Source organism: Malania oleifera, chromosome 1 (assembly GCF_029873635.1).
Source record: "Malania oleifera isolate guangnan ecotype guangnan chromosome 1, ASM2987363v1, whole genome shotgun sequence".
Lineage (NCBI taxonomy): Eukaryota > Viridiplantae > Streptophyta > Magnoliopsida > Santalales > Ximeniaceae > Malania > Malania oleifera.
This window is the reverse complement of record NC_080417.1, coordinates 70,449,074-70,466,573: the sequence shown is the minus strand read 5'-3', so window position 1 is coordinate 70,466,573 and position 17,500 is coordinate 70,449,074. Positions and strand designations below refer to the sequence as shown.

Below are 17,500 nucleotides of genomic sequence, written 5' to 3'. Positions count from 1 at the left end.
TGACATAGCATGACATGTCAGGAAACAACATGACATGACACAACATGGAATGACATGACATGACATGACACGACATGACATGTCATGACACGACACGACACAACACTATACGACACAACATAGTGCATGGCCTAGTGTGTGTATGGCTAATACATGACACAACACGACACGACACGACACAACACGATATGGTATGACACGACATAACATGACATGACATGTCGTGACACAATATGACACAACATGGCATGACGCGACATGACCTAGTGCATGGTTAGTTGTCACGGGCTAAGCTTGTTCAGGGCATTATGCTTGCCTATGACCGCTTATCTCGTGTGTTTGGGATGGGTTTCCATCATGTAAATACTAGTGTAGGGTTATTTTCTAGTATTTCTTTCATTGTAAGCCAAATAAGGCAGTATGACTCCTCGGTCACTTTGATGTTTCCTAGTGCTAGAGTGAGAATGGCTTAGAAAGCTCTTTAGGGGAGGGTGAGTGTTCATCAATCATTGTAAAACTCACTAGCAATTGTCAACGTGCTTAGCCTACTTGCCTCCCTCGCTAAGTACAACATGTCAACGGAGGATTTGAATGAATTACGTTTGCTTCAATATTTACTACTTGGTTGCCACAGCTTTCATGAATTGATTATAATTTCCACTGCTATCTGATTGAATGTTAATGAAAGTGCTTCGTGGATGAATGTTGGTAAACAAAAGGCTGGCTAGTTAAGCAAGAGTGCTTTAACTAGCGCCGCACGGCCCTTCACAACGGTGTGAAAAAGGCGCACCGTGACATTAGTGCATGACATAGTGTGTGTCATGGCCTAGTGTGTGCGGCTACTACATGGCATAACTTAATATATGGCCTAGTGAGTGTGTGTCACTAATACATGAAATGACACGGCATGACAAGACACAACACGACATGACATGGCACAACATGACTTGACCTAGTGCATGACATGACCTAGTGCATGACATATTGTGTGTGGCTACTACATGTCATGGCTTAGTGCATGGCCTAGTGTGTGTGGCTACTACATGGCATAGCTTAATGCATGGCCTCGTGCATGGCCTAGTGTGTGTGGCTAATACATGACACAACATGTCATGACACAACATGGCAAGACAATATGTGGCATGGCATGACATAATCGGTGTGTGGGGCCATTGGGTAGCATCATGGGGATAAGCAATGATCACATATGAAGTATACCTTTGATCATTTTTCTTAAACAATACCCTTGGAAGGAAGCCATGATGCACCCTCCTTGAAGGCCCAACCACAGAAAAAAATCGAACCAACCCACGCGCCCTACACTGCTATCTTCCACGGCATGTTTCTAGCCTTACCAAAGTGTAAAACCCAAAATCCAAGTATCCATAGCCTCCAAATGGAATGCTCTACCTCCCCACAAATTTTCATAATTTACTGAATTTATTTGCTATTTTACCTGAATTTTCCCTTTTTGTAGTTCAAAAATTAATAATAACTACACCGTAGCTCAGAAAATTTAGAAAATTTTTTTTTGTAACAGCATTTGTTATGCACTTCCCATAATAGAAAACATGTCCCCAATATTTTTCTCTCCCTTCATAAAATTGAACCAAACCACGTGACATGCAAACAAACTTGATCAGAATTTTTCTTATTTTATTGGATTGAAAAACCAAAAAAAAGTTACATACAATCTCTAAATGTGTGCCTCTACCTGTCCAAAAATTTTCATAATTTTCTGAATTTAATTTCTATTTGTTTTGAATTTTACATATTTTTAATTCAAAAATTAATAATAATTATACTAGAGCCCGAAAAATTCCGAATTTTTTTTTGTGGTAACCTTTGTTATGTCCTTCCTATAATGGAAACAATCTCCCAAAAATATTGACAATTTCATAAATAAACCCCAGTATGACTCCTCAAATAAGTTGATGTTTCCTTGTATTAGACCCAAAATCGCGTATAAAGCTCTTTAGGGGGGGTGGGAGGCGCTCAAGCACCTGTAAACGGTGGGCTGGCCACATAGCCCTTTGTTGACTTGCTCTGGGCATCATTGACACTCATTTTGTCATTGTTGGGTCAAGCGATTAACCAAATGCTTATCGTTGACAACCATTTGTGGCCATGTGCTAATGTGTAGTGGGAATTGTTAACATTCGGATTTGTCATCGTTGGGCCATGCGATTAACCAAATTCTTATCCTTGACACAACCATTCATGGATATGTGGGAATGTGTAATTGGCATTGTTGACATTCAGATTTGTCATCGTTGGGCCATGCGGTTAACCAAATGCTTATCGTTGACACAACCATTCGTGGCCATGCCCAGATGTGTAGTGGAAATTGTTGACATTTGGATTTGTCATCATTGGGACATGTGGTTAACCAAATGCTTATCATTGACACAACCATTCTTGGCCATGCGCAGATGTGTAGTGGGAATTTTTGATATTCAAATTTATCATCATTGGGCCATGCGGTTAACCAAATGTGTATCATTGACACAACCATTCGTGGCCATGCGCAAATGTGTAACGGACATTGTTGACATTCAGATTTATCATCGTTGGACTATGCGGTTAAGCAAATGATTACCGTTGACACAACCATTCATGGCCATGCGCGGATGTGTGGTGGGTGTTGTTGACATTCAGATTTATCATCATTGGTCTATGTGATTGACCAAATGTTTACTTGATGACACTTAATGATGCATAACCATGTGGCTAACGAAATGCTTTCTTGATGACCCTTAACCATGTATGGCCATGTGCAGGTGTGCTGTTGGCATTGTTGATATTCGGGTTTGTCATTGTTGGGCAATGTGGTTAACTAAATAGGAGATGTGGCCATGCCTATGTCTTCATGGTGTTGCCTAGATGATGTGCCTTGATAAGGAGCAATATGTGCATGGTAGCCCTATGTCAAGTCATTTGGATGCTTTTATATGCATGGTAGCACCATGCCAAGTCGTTTTGATGCATGGTAGCCCCATGAAAATTTGGTTGGATGCTTTTATGTGCCCCATGCCAACTTGGATGGATGCTTCTTGATATGTCCATTTTCCACATTCACAAAGAAAAATCATTGTCTTTATTTATTTTCTTAGCCCAACTATACCCATTGATTGCATGTTTATGTAATTATGCTATTACATTCTGGTTATGATGGTCATTGATGCCTATATTTTATCATTGGGTGTTGATTTGCTTGTGTTTAAGCCAAAGTGATAGCCAAGTTACATAAATATGCCATTGCATATATCCCTTTTTTATGATAGGCCTACTTATTGATGTTACCTCTTCATATATTCATTTATCCATTTTATTTGTAATCCCTACCACACCTTGTTGAGTGCATGCATGTGCAATTATGCTATTGCACTAGGCTTACGATGGCCATCAATGCCTATATATTGTCACTGGGCGTTGATTTGCATGTTTTTAAGCCAAAGCAATGGTGGATTTGCACTTGTATGCCATTCAATATCAATTTTATTGATCAAAATGATTACAAAAACTTTCATGTTTTTTTTCCTGTTTCTTTTGTTAGCTTTACTTGTTAAGTGCATTGTTTATGCAATTATGCTATTGCACCAAGCTTACGATGGCCATCAATGCTTATATCTTGACAATAAGTGTTGATTTTCCTGTGTTTGAGCTAAAGTAATAATAGGTTTGCATTTATATGTCATTAAATATCTTTATTTTCTTCGTAGTCCTACTCATTGATGTACCTTTCATTTGTTGGTTTCCTTGTTTTCTTTGTTAGCCCTTTACCAATCCTATTACATCGAACTTATAATGGCCATCAATGCTTATATCTTGTTACTGGGTATTGATTTCCTTTGATATCTCTCTACCACACAAATTTAGTGGATGTTTATACAATTGTGCTATTTTATTTGTTTTATGATAGTCATTGATGCCTATGTTGTTGACATTGGATGTTGATTGCTTTCATTTAAAGCTAATATAATATCTTATTTGTGTTTACATGCATTCCCTATACTTTGCGCAAGGCTTTTTGCCTAGTGAATTACATTGCATTTTGTTGGGTTTGTGGTCAAGTGTACGCGATGATGTGTGAGTGGCCATTGGTTTGTGTGGGTTTGCTGGCTATTTGCTTATGCTGAGAACTATACTCATGCATTCCTTTTCGTTGTTGCTTCAAGTGAATTGTTTCCTTGGGCAAAGTATTGATTCCTGTGTTGCCTACCTAAGTTGAAAGAATTATCGATTGATGTCTCTATTTTTGCCACATGCCTCTTTTCTGGGTGTATGGTGAACCTAGAAGCAACCCCTACTATCCATGCATTTGCTTCACTTGTGTGTCTTATGGTCATGGTTTCTTCAAGTTAAATTGCTCGTGCTCTCGGATACAGAACCTTGTGCGAGGATGGGGTTTACACTCCAATATGCCCTTAACCAAGTGTTTATCACTCAATGTAATATATGACGATGACACTTGCTTTGATTGCCTTTTAGGCTCATACGGTGTCGGTGTCAACAAGGAATGCTACCTGGTTGATCCTGCTAGTAGTCATATGCTTGTCTCAAAGATTAAGCCATGCATGTTTAAGTATGAAATAATTCAGACTGTGAAACTGCGAATGGCTCATTAAATTAGTTATAGTTTGTTTGGTGGTATTTGCTACTCGGATAATCGTAGTAATTCTAGAGCTAATACGTGCAACAAACCCCAACTTCTAGAAGGGATGCATTTATTAGATAAAAGGTCGATGCAGGCTTTGCCCGTTGCTCTGATGATTCATGATAACTCGACGGATTGCACGGCCTTAGTGCCGGCGACGCATCATTCAAATATTTGCCCTATCAACTTTCGATAGTAGGATAGTGGCCTACCATGGTGGTGACGGGTAACAGAGAATTAGGGTTCGATTCCAGAGAGGGAGCCAAAGAAATGGCTTCCGCCTCCAAGGAAGGCAGTAGGTGCGCAAATTACCCAATCTTAACACGGGGAGGTAGTGACAATAAATAACAATATCGGGCTCTGTGAGTCTCGTAATTGGAATTAGTACAATCTAAATCCCTTAACGAGGATCCATTAGAGGGCAAGTCCAGTGTGAGCAGTCGCGGTAATTTCAGCTCCAATATCGTATATTTAAGTTGTTGCAGTTAAAAAGCTCGTAGTTAGGGTTGGGTTGACTGGTCTGCCTTTTGGTGTGTACCGGTCATCCCGTCCCTTCAATCGGCGATGCGCTCCTGGCCTTAATTAGCTGGGCCGTGCCTCCGATGTTGTTACTTTGAAGAAATTAGAGTGCTCAAAGCAAGCCTACGCTCTGGATACATTAGCATGGGATAACATCATTGGATTTCGGTCCTATTCTGTTGGCCTTCGGGATCGGAGTAATGATTAACAGGGACAATCCGGGGCATTTGTATTTCATAGTCAGAGGTGAAATTCTTGGATTTATAAAAGACGAATAACTGCGAGAGAATTTGCCAAGGATGTTTTCATTAATCAAGAAAGAAAGTTAGGGGCTCTAAGATGATCAGATACCGTCCTAGTCTCAACCATAAACGATGCCGACCAGGGATCAGTGGATGTTGTTTATTGGACTCTGCTAGAACCTTATGAGAAATCAAAGTTTTTGGATTCTGTGGGGAGTATGGTCACAAGGCTGAAACTTAAAGAAATTGACGAAAGGGCACCACCAGGAGTGGAGCCTACGGCTTAATTTGACTCAACACGGGGAAACTTACCAGGTCCAGACATAATAAGGATTGATAGATTGAGAGCTTTTTCTTTTTCAATCATAAAGGGTAAAACTTATATTGACCAAAATGGATATGTACAGCATTCACTAGGCATACCCAGTCAAAGGGAAACTAAAGAACCCCATCCAAAATTACATCATAGCCATCCAAGACTAGGAACTACAATCAAAATTACAACAAAATTGCATCATATTACTCCAAATCTTAGGACAAGCTCAAGCTAAGTAAATTACATAAATAAACTTAAAAAACTATCATACTGCAGCCTCATAGACAACTTTTCCTTCAACCTTTTCATGATTTTGAAGTGCCAAGTGAACTATACAATTGTTGCTAGGCACATTCTTCTCCCCCCAAATTGTATCCCAGTTCAGTTATCATCTTGGATTTGGGTGGAGGGCTAACCCTCCCTTCCTTTCTTGTTTTAAATAGACCATCCTCCCTTTGTTCCTGCTTTTCACTTGGGTAAATCCATCATTTGCATCTGATATGTTCTGGTTGTAGGTAGTTTTTCCTTTCACTTTTGTTAGTGCTGGTTGTGCACCTCCGTATTGCTCATTATTTCCTCTTTGATCACCTCCCAAGTTCCTTTCAATCGATTCTCCATCATTTCCTATGGATCTTAGGACAGTCCTACTTTCAGCCGGGATATCACTCACTATTTTGGCCTTATTTTCTTCTCCCTGGTTAGCAACATGTACTTGAGCATTTCCTGCCACCATAGGGACCCTTCCTTTTTCACTCTTACTTGTTATTTGGTCTTCAGATGTAGAGCCATTTTCAACTCGGGGGCTCCATAGGACACTCTACAACAACTGCTACTTGTTCCAACCCATGGCCATTAACACCTTTAGCAGTTACAGTGGCTGAATCCATAGCATTTGAGATCCCATTTTCCTTCCTTGCATTAGCACCCATGTTATGTCTCCTTCCTTTGGGAATATATTGAACGTGGGGGCATTGGCTTTCATTATGACCAAACACTTTGCATTTTTTGCAATATCTAGGGACATTTTCATAGAATACCTCCTGATCAATAATGATATTTCCAAGGAGCCTCACTTGAATGTTATGTTTGAGCTGTTTTGCAATATCCACCTCTACCAGAACTCTAGCAAAGGATAACCGGTCTCGATCAGTAGTCAACTTATCTGTTAGAAGTGGAAAACCAATGTCCGAACAAATTCTTCCAATAGCTGCAGGAGTCTATAGTTCCATTAGAAGAGCTCTAAGTTGAATCCAAACTGGAATAGTTGTTCTTTGCTTATGGTCAAATTGAAAGAACCTTGGCATCTTCTTCAAGAGCAAGGATCTTACATATATTGAGTATGGACCTTCTTGGATCACCTTACTCAAGTCCTCTTCTTTCTGGAATCTAAATATAATCTATCCATTGTCATGGTTTATTGATTGCACCAGAACATTCCTATTCTGAGCAACCTATTAAGAGCTGCCTTTCTCAAGTGCTTGTTAGTGAAATACCCCACCAAGTGTTTATTATATATCCCACTCGTCTCCAACAAATCATCCTCTGGTACATCAACAATAGGGCCTTCATATAGATAAGCTAAAATTTCTCCTCAACAAGAAGGGTTCCTGTTGTTGGCAAACAGTTCATTCCAAGGCACTCTTTTGTTATTCCTCACTATTGTTCTTACCTTCTGATCCTTCTCTGACATTTCTTCATAGGGACACCTTTGAAGCAAAAATAGCAACCACCAATGTTTCCAGTCCATCTTCTGTATCCTTCGTACCCAGTGACTTAGACAGCAGCGAGTCATTCTTCTTCGAACCAACCTCATCACTATTGAAGCTTTGGAGTGTAAGTCTAGCTACTTCCAAATGAATCTCTTTATGGCTCTTCTTAACCCAGTTATGACGGTCGCCTCCACACATTTTAATGAAGTTCAGGCAATCTTCAATCTCTATTGTATCCCGGTCTTGCCTACCTGCATCTCTTGAATCACAGCACCTCATAGCTGTATTTGAAGTCAAAAATTATATGTATCGCGCATTCACTAGCGCACCCCAGGTGACATGCCGCGTCCACGTAGCGAGCACCCACTTTCAACAACTTGAGCATTGACACGTACAAAGGGACAATCTGCGAGTTTTTTCCTGTTTTATAATTAAGAAGAAATAAAATATAAAATAATACTCTGATTGGGAAATTTTTTCCCAAAATAATGCTCACGTAATCTCGCAGCTTCATGCTGCGAGATTTAAACTGATGGCCACTCTACCTTCGACGCGTGGCAAAGAGAGAAACAGGGGGCAGGTGACGCGTGGCGAAGCTTGAAGAAATCTCGCAACTCCAAGATGCGAGATTTAAGAAGCCATCGAACGAAGAGGCGATGCGTGGCTATGAGATTACGAGGCACCATTCGAGGTGCAGGTGACCGTTCGGGCTCGGGCGAAGGCCAGGCGAGGCTATTTAAAGGCTGAAGATGGGGTATGTTAATTAATATTTAGAAAAAAACATGAATATTTTATTTAACTTACTGAGATTTACATGAGATAATTATTTATGTTTTGAGTTGGTTTGATATCACATGCCGCGTTCCGACTATTTGGGTTCGTTGCTGCATCTAGAGGAAGGTTAGTTTTTTTAATTAATAATTTCATTAACGTTTATGTCTTTAATAGTATTTGTATATACTCCGCATAATCATGTAAATTTTTAATAATATAATCTGAATATTTGAAATAAAAAAAAAGTATATTGATCAAATATTTATGCTTCAAATTTTATCTTCAATATTTTAAATTTACATATTCATTAATATCAAAGAAGAAATAGTGTTTAGGACATTTGTTTGTTTGTATTTTTTGTGTTGTTTGTGGGTCTTAACTCACTTTGATAAGGTTATTTTGGAATGCACAATGCCATTGCTAATGGGTATTACAAGTCCTTCCTAATTCGTAACAAGGGCGACAATACTACCCTCGGATGTGTGATTCCATTGAAGAATATTATAATATAGTTTGGTTATCTTGATCAATTTTAAAAACCTTTTTTTTTTCTTTTAAAGTATGGTCATTCTACAAACTTATTAATAATCATATTCAATAATTCAAGTGCTTCCCATCTTCTTTTACCCCCCCTTCTCAATACCATAGTTCTTTTTTATGGTAATAATATACAAAATAACATCTCTTTGAATGTAGTATGATCCATCCATTTTTACATGTGGTTCGTAATCAAATGAGTAACATCATCATGTACAAAATAATTAGAACTAAATTTAAACTTGCTGAACTTAACTTGAATTTAATTTACTATGAACCACTATGAATATACATATGGATACGTAATTTTATGGTTAAAATTTTGGTCAAAACAATTCAAAATATCATTGACTATCTTCTTACTACTTCTCTAATTTAATTTCAATCTTCCAAAATATAATTTTTACATCCCAATGAGAAGCCCTCCAAATTTGGAATCCAAAAACTATATATTGAAATCAAGCCATTTGCACTTCAGTGAAGATTTTTTTAAATTTTTAAAAATTTCATTGATCTTCCTCGGGATTTCAAAAGTATTATAAAATTTGCTATTGTATAATTATCTTATAGTAACAAATAAGTTGTAGTTTGTTGATCTATTAATGCTTAATAATAAAGTTAAAAGGTTATATTTAAGTTAATTTAACTTGTTCAACATTAGTCTTATATACTCATATTCAGTGTGCTCCATGCCAAAATCATACAAATTTTTTTGTTAGAGTACAATCCGATCTACTTCACATGACTATGATTTGTTTGTGTTTGGAATTTGATAATACAAACTATATAAATGACAAAAGGTATGTGGTTAACTAGTTGCCTTTGGGAGATAATTATTTATATGTATCATTGTAGTGTCATCTTCATCAAGCTTTTCGCATCACTTCTCTATATTGACTTATCAAAATTTGTAAATTATATTGTATTTGATGACACAAATTTGAAACTTTATATATAAATTTGTTAAAATTTAGATAAAATTCAACATAACTTGAACTTGAATCATAACTGATGTGTGGATTCTCACTCCTCCCAAATTTTGTTTAAGAAAAAATTAGAAAAATGAATCTCATTTTCTTTCTTATGTATAAAAAATAACTTTCTAAATTAGTGACAAGATGAGTTCATTAGAGATAAATGATGTATTAAAAAAAATTTTTTATTAATGTTTGGAAGCAATGTGAATATGATAGTCGCATGCATATAAGTTGAAGGAATTATAAGTTAATTATTTAGTATACACTCAATGGCACATGATGTTTTGGAGCTTTTGAATCTATATTTGAGATATGTATATACATACATATATATATATATAATTAATTTTATTATATAATATAAATATAAAATGTTAATTAATTTTTATGAAATATTAAATAAATATTTGTGACACACGCATTAATTGAAGGCTTGCTTACAAAAAAATTTCAAAGATATTATATGTTATATCTAAAAGTATTTGTTTTCTAAACGCGAATTTAAATGCCTCCTGCATGGCTGATGCAGTGATGTGAATTGCATGCTGGTAGATATCATAGGTTCTCGCATGCTTCAACTATATTATTATATTGTCTGCAAACGTTTAAGGATCATTGTAAAAATGGGTAAATGATCAAATTACACTTGGCATGCTGCCCAAATTTCGATACGACTTTTCATAGAGAACTCAGAATTGCATGCAAGAATATTTTCAAACTGACAAGTGAAACATTTAGAGAATATTGCATGCACATGAACGTATTGAAAATAATTTTTGTTCACTATTCACTTAGCATACGACTTATACATAAAATTATTGTTTTGCGTAGATCTTTTATATTTACCGGGCGTCAATCTAGATGGCAGGAAGTTCAAGCAGTATTCCGGTTTCGATATTGTTGTACATGGGGGGTAACATTATAACCGGACAAACCGGTGTTAGATATAGTATTCCGCCAGTTCAACCTATTAGAATTGGTCATAGGTGTAAATTAACTAAATTGCATACGAAGATATACAAGTATTTGCAAATTGATCCAAATCAATATGCATTGCGGTAAACGAACGAGTTAACATCACAAACGATGTGGGGATGAACATCACGAACGATGTTCATTTACAAGATCACACGTACGAGGAGGAAATTGGTGAAGGGACGAATGAGTTCCCCGATGATGTCAACCCACCCCCCCGTCAATTGAACGATGGCACGTATACGGCAGATTTCATGGTCGAACCTCCTATGTATGGTGTAATTGACGTAGATGCTGTAGATTCGTCCCATGGTGATGAGCTTCCTATACAGGTAACTCGTTGGGATGAATCATCATAACTGAGTCAAGGGATGCTATTCGGGTCGAAAGATCAATTGATAGCTGCTGTGCAAATATACCACGCTCGAACGCACCATGACTTCCACGTCCTGCAGTCGACCCCACTATTATGGGTTGTTAGGTGTAAGAACTCTGAATGCAGTTGGAGACTGCGTGCGATGTATCGTCAGAAACATCGATTCTTCGAAATCACTCAATATGGTGGTCCGCACACATGCTTGAATGAACTCCTCTCGCAAGACTATAGCCAAATCACGTTGTCCCTTATTGCTAGTGAGATTATGAATATGATAAGGGGTGATGCGTCGACCTCAATCGCTACATTGAAAGAATTCATAGATCGTCGTTTTGGCTATTCCATCTCATATAAGAAAATTTGGTTAGGAAAACAAAAGGCAATTGCCCAAGTATTCAGCGATTAGGAGAAGTCTTATCAGACGTTGCCTAGGTGGATGGAAGCAATGTGCACTTATAATCCTGGTACTGTCGTCAAGTGGAGGTGGAACCCTATACCAGGCAGCGATCAGACCGTACATTTGTATCAATCTTTTGGGAGTTCGCAGCTTCTATTCAGGGTTTTCCCCACTGTCCTCCTGTGATATGTATAGATGGGACACACTTGTACGGTAAGTACAAGGGAAAACTCCTTATTGCGACGTGCTCGAATGCAAATAGGCAAATATTTCCCCTTGCATTTGCTATTGTGCAAGAGGAAAGTTTGGACACATGGAATTGGTTTTTGTGTTGTCTTCGTTCCATTACCAATAGGGACGACATTTGCCTTATATCAGATAGGCATCCAGGGATCATCGCTGCAGTGTCTCACAATCCCGATTGGCAGCCACCACGTGGGCACCACCGATTCTGCCTTCGGCACGTTGTAAGCAACTTCAGCATGAAAGTGCACAGTGTCAACTAGTTTGTATGTACAACAATACCGAAACTAGTTGACCATACAAACTTTGACCATACAAACTAGTTAACAAATTTATATATAAAGTTTCAAATTTGTGTCATCAAATACAATATAATTTACAAATTTTGATAAGTCAATATAGAGAAGTGATGCGAAAAGCTTGATGAAGATGACACTACAATGATACATATAAATAATTATCTCCCAAAGACAACTAGTTGACCATATACCTTTTGTCATTTATATAGTTTGTATTATCAAATTCCAAACACAAACAAATCATAGTCATGTGTAGTAGATCGGATCCTACTCTAACAAAAAAATTTGTATGATTTTGGCATGGAGCACACTCAGTATGAGTATATAAGACTAATGTTGAACAAGTTAAATTAACTTAAATATAACCTTTTAACTTTATTATTAAGCATTTATAGATCAACAAACTACAACTTAGTTGTTACTATAAGATAATTATACAGTAGAAAATTTTATAATACTTTTGAAATCCCGAGGAAGATCAATGAAATTTTTATAAATTTTAAAAAATCTTCATTGAAGTGCAAATGGCTTGATTTCAATATATAGTTTTTGGATTCCAAATTTGGAGGGCTTCTCATTGGGATGTAAAAATTATATTTTGGAAGATTGAAATTAAATTAGAGAAGTAGTAAGAAGATAGTCAATGATATTTTGACTTGTTTTGACCAAAATTTTAACCATAATTTCCATATGTATATTCATAGTGGTTCACCAAATAGAAGCATCTTTGAGACTTGATTATTGAATTTTTGTTACTGCTGTTGTTGTTTTGATGTCGTGATTTTACTGCATAGTAATTGTAACAACCAAACTCAGTTGTTCAAAAATTATAAATCCATGGAAATTATTTTTTATAATTATTATTGCTATTTATATTTAACATATAAATTATCTTGAGACGACGAAAAAATTTCCTTTTTTTTTTTTTTTACTTTTTGATGTATGTATAATTAAAATAATGGTAAGACAGAGTTGTAGAAATTATGAACTATTATTTGGTATTTAGATAATTTCACACCAAGTACCACTTCTTTATTTTATTGGTTTTGATGGCTGAAGGCAACCCAAGGGGGAGGGGTGAAATGGGTTTATAAAGTTTAAATGATCTTGATACAAAATTTAAATCAAATCAAGCAAACAAGCAAATCGCATAATATGAAAACAATTTAAAGAGAGAAAGGAAAACAAGTTACAAACAACACAAAAAATACAAACAAACAAATGTCCTAAACACTATTTCTTCTTTGATATTAATGAATATGTAAATGTAAAATATTGAAGATAAAATTTGAAGCATAAATATTTGATCAATATACTTTTTTTTTATTTCAAATATTCAGATTATATTATTAAAAATTTACATGATTATGCGGAGTATATACAAATACTATTAAAGACATAAACGTTAATGAAATTATTAATTTAAAAAACTAACCTTCCTCTAGATGCAGCAACGAACCCAAATAGTCGGAATGCGGCATGTGATATCAAACCAACTCAAAACATAAATAATTATCTCATGTAAATCTTAGTAAGTTAAATAAAATATTCACGTTTTTTTCTAAATATTAAATAACATACCCCATCTTCGGCTCTTAAATAGCCTCGCCTCGCCTTCGCCCGAGCCCGAACGGTCACCTGCCAACGCAACGGTCCTCTGCAAGCTCGAAGGTCTGCAACTTTTCTTCTTTTCTCCTCTGCAATATTGTGTCCTGAGATGGCTCGGGGAGAATTCAGCAGATGAAACAAATCTCGCAGGTTAGTCCTGCGAGATTTATCACGTGTCACCACGCGTATGGATGTCAGGCATAAATCTCGCAGCTTCGTCCTGCGAGATTTACGCCACGCATCACGATGCCTTGTAATCTCGCAGCAACGCGTCGCCTCTCCGTTCGATGGCTTCTTAAATCTCGCATCTTGGACCTCCGAGATTTCTTCTCGCAGCCACGCGTCGCCTCTCCGTTCAATGGCTTCTTAAATCTCGCATCTTGGACCTGCGAGATTTCTTCAAGCGTCGCCACGCGTCACATGTCCCCTGTTTCTCTCTTTGCCACGCGTCAAAGGCAGAGTGGCCATCAGTTTAAATCTCGCAGCATGAAGCTGCGAGATTACATGAGCATTATTTTGGGAAAAAAATTTCCAATCAGAGTATTATTTTATATTTTATTTCTTTTTAATTATAAAATGGGAAAAAACTCCAAAACCGTAGGCACAGGGAATTTGAAATTCAATTTTGAAATTCAAATGTCATGAGGGGTAGTGAACGGAGTGACGCACAGACCAAAAACAGATTGAACAGTAGAATCACACGAGACTAGAGGGAGATGAACAAAATTCGCTAAACAAGAAGAGGGGAAACAAACTGCCAAGCAGAAGGAGAAAAAAACAAACAAAACTCAAAGTAGAAACCAAAACAAGAACCGATGATTTCGACCGGGTAGACAACAGGACAACCATAGTGACAAAAGTGAACATGAGAATTGAGAAAGGAACAAACAAGAACCGGCACAAAGAACAGAAAGAACAAACCAAAAAGAAAAACCAAAGTAACCTCCAATCAGACAAAGAGGGTCAGAAGCCGCACGAAACACCTTCAAACCCAGAATCTGAGACTTCTCTTCTGCAAACCCAAATTGAACCTGATATTAAACTTTCTAAACTAGACAACCTGCCAGACTTCCAAAACCACAGCCCAATGGGAATCAGTTACAATGATATGGATGGCATCAACGTTGAGTCGAAAAACCTTCAGAGTAAGGAAATCCTCATCATAACCAAGATGGACCTCCATGCCATCAGGGAACAATTTCCTACTCAGAAATAAAAATCCAACACAAACACCACAACCCCATTTACGCTTTGCCTCAACTGAGATCCACACAGCCTTCGCACAAATCTGAAGTGGACAAATCTTGACCCGAAGTGAAACGTAATCTTGGGCAGTTCCAACTTCCTTCAATGGAAATTTTTGATTGATAATCTTCATGGCATTTCAGGAGGAAAAACTCCCTAAGGCCAACCGGAATCCAAAAATCAACAAAGAGGTTCAGTCCAGGATGAGCATCCTCTCGCGGTCAAGTACCTTAAGAGAGGTGAGAGCTTCTCTCTCTAACTTGATTACTAAGAGCTCTTTTTTTTTTTTTTGGATTACGCACTTAGTATCCACGTGCCTGTTTTACGGTCCACAAAACTAATCCCGTGCTCCTTGAAGCTGACCCCACAACTCCAAAAGGAGGGTAAATTTAGGAGTGTAGGGGCGGAAACGAACCCGGGAGGGTTTGAACACCTGATCTCGTGAGAGGCACTCCCGTAGCCCGCACTACCACCTGAACCACGCCCTGGGGGTTATTGAGAGCTCTTCCTTTTTTTCTTTTTTCTTTTTTTTGGATTATGCACCGGGTATCCACGTGTCTGTTTTACGGTCCACGTGACTAATCCTGCGCCCCTTGAAGTTGACCCCACAACTCCAAAGGCAAGGTAAATTCAGGAGTTCAGGGGTGGAAATGAGCCTAGGAGGGTTTGAACACCTGACCTCATAAGAGGCACTCCTACAGCCCACACTACCACCTGAACCACACCCTGGGGGTATTGAGAGCTCTTTCTTTTTTGGATTATGCACCGGGTATCCACGTGTCCATTTTACGGTCCACGTGACTAATTCTGCGCCTCTTGAAGTTGACCCCACAACTCCAAGGGAGGGTAAATTCAGGAGTTTAGGGGTGGAAATGAGCCCAGGAGGGTTTGAACACCTAATCTCATGAGAGGCACTCCCGCAGCCCACACTACCACCTTGAACCACACCCTAGGGGTATTGAAAGCTCTTTCTTGATTCTATAGGTGGTGGTGCATGGCCGTTCTTAGTTTGTGAAGTGATTTGTCTGGCTAATTTCGTTAATAAACGAGGACCTCAGCCTGCTAACTATCTATATGGAGGTGACCCTTCACGGCCAACTTCTTAGAGGGATTATGGCCAATTAGGCCATGGAAGTTTAAGATAATAACAGGTCTATGATGCCCATAGATATTCTGGGCCGCACATGCGCTACATTGATATATTCAATGAGTCTATAGCCTTAGCCGACAAGCCCGAGTAATCTTTGAAATTTCATCGGGATGGGGACAGATCATTGCAATTGTTGGTCTTCAACAAGGAATTCCTAGTAAACGCGAGTCATCTGCTCTCGTTGACTACGTCCCTGTCCTTTGTACACACTGCCCGTCGCTCCTACCAATTGAATGGTCCGGTGAAGTGTTCGGATTGCGGCGACGTGGGCGGTTCATTGCCGGAGACATTACAAGAAGTCCACTGAACCTTATCATTTAGAGGAAGGAGAAGTCGTAACAAGGTTTCCATAGGGAAGTCGTAACAAGGTTTCCATAGGTGAACCTGCGGAAGGATCATTGTCAATACTTGCCAAAGAATGACCTGCAAACATGTTATTTACATAGTGGTGATTGCTTCATGATCACCTCATCCTTGTCGATTTGAACATTGCAATGCAGGTGTTCCTCATTTTTTATTGAATGAGAAATCATATTTGTTTGCATGCTCATTTCAATGAGTTTCACAATAACCCAGGTGCGGCATGCGCCAAGGAATTGAAATGAAAGAACATTCTCTTGTTGCCTCGTCTATGGTGCAATGGGATGTGTTTATTTTTGAATCATAATGACTCTTAGCAATGAAAATCTCGATTCTTGCATTGATGAAGAATGCAGCAAAATGCGATACTTGGTGTGAATTGCAGAATCCCATGAATCATTGAGTCTTTGAATGCAAGTTGCACCCGAAGCCATTAGGTTGAGGGTATATCTTCTTGGGTGTCACATGATCCGTCACCCTAAACCCTCTCCCACAAAACATTGTTGGGGGTGGGATACTATGTGGGTAGATATTGGCTCCCATGCACTTAGTTGTGGGTGGTTGGTTAAAAATATGAGGTCTAGACGACACACAAAATGGCAATTGGTGGTTGTTAGACCCTTTCATTGTATCATGCTCCATCATTTGAGTTGCGTTGACATAAGGATCTCAATCGACCCTTTAGTATTTGTCTATAAGAGATAATACTCTATCAAAAACCTAGGCCAGGCGGGGCTACCCACTGAGTTTAAGCATATCAATAAGTGGAGGAAAATAAACTTACAAGGATTTCCTTAGTAACGGTGAGCGAATTGGGAAGAGCCAAGCTTGAGAATCGGACAACAATGTTGTTTGAATTGTAGTCTGTAGAAGCGTCCTCAGCAACAGACCGGTCCCAAGTCCCCAGGAAGGGGGTGCCGGAGAGGGTGAGATCCTCGTCATGCTTGGGCCCTGCTGCATTACAAGGCACTATCGGTGAGTTGAGTTGTTTGGGAATGCAGCCCTAATTGGGCAGTAAATTCCATCCAAGGCTAAATATTGGCAAGAGACTGATAGCAAACAAGTACCACGAGGGAAAGATAAAAAGGACTTTGAAAAGAGAGTCAAAGAGTGCTT

General features: G+C 38.3%; 2 non-coding genes across 2 annotated transcripts in view; both read left to right on the top strand.

Moving 5' to 3' along the window:
- Nucleotides 1–16,692: 16,692 nt before the first annotated feature.
- Nucleotides 16,693–16,848, top strand: LOC131147516 (5.8S ribosomal RNA). The gene has a single exon (XR_009134881.1). It is a non-coding gene; the product is annotated as a 5.8S ribosomal RNA (ribosomal RNA).
- A 251-nt stretch (nucleotides 16,849–17,099) lies between these two features.
- LOC131147500 (28S ribosomal RNA) overlaps nucleotides 17,100–17,500 on the top strand; it is a 3,376-nt gene continuing 2,975 nt past the window's right edge. Inside the window, exon 1 of the ribosomal RNA XR_009134874.1 lies at nucleotides 17,100–17,500. This exon is cut by the window's right edge and continues 2,975 nt beyond it. This is a non-coding gene — a ribosomal RNA (28S ribosomal RNA).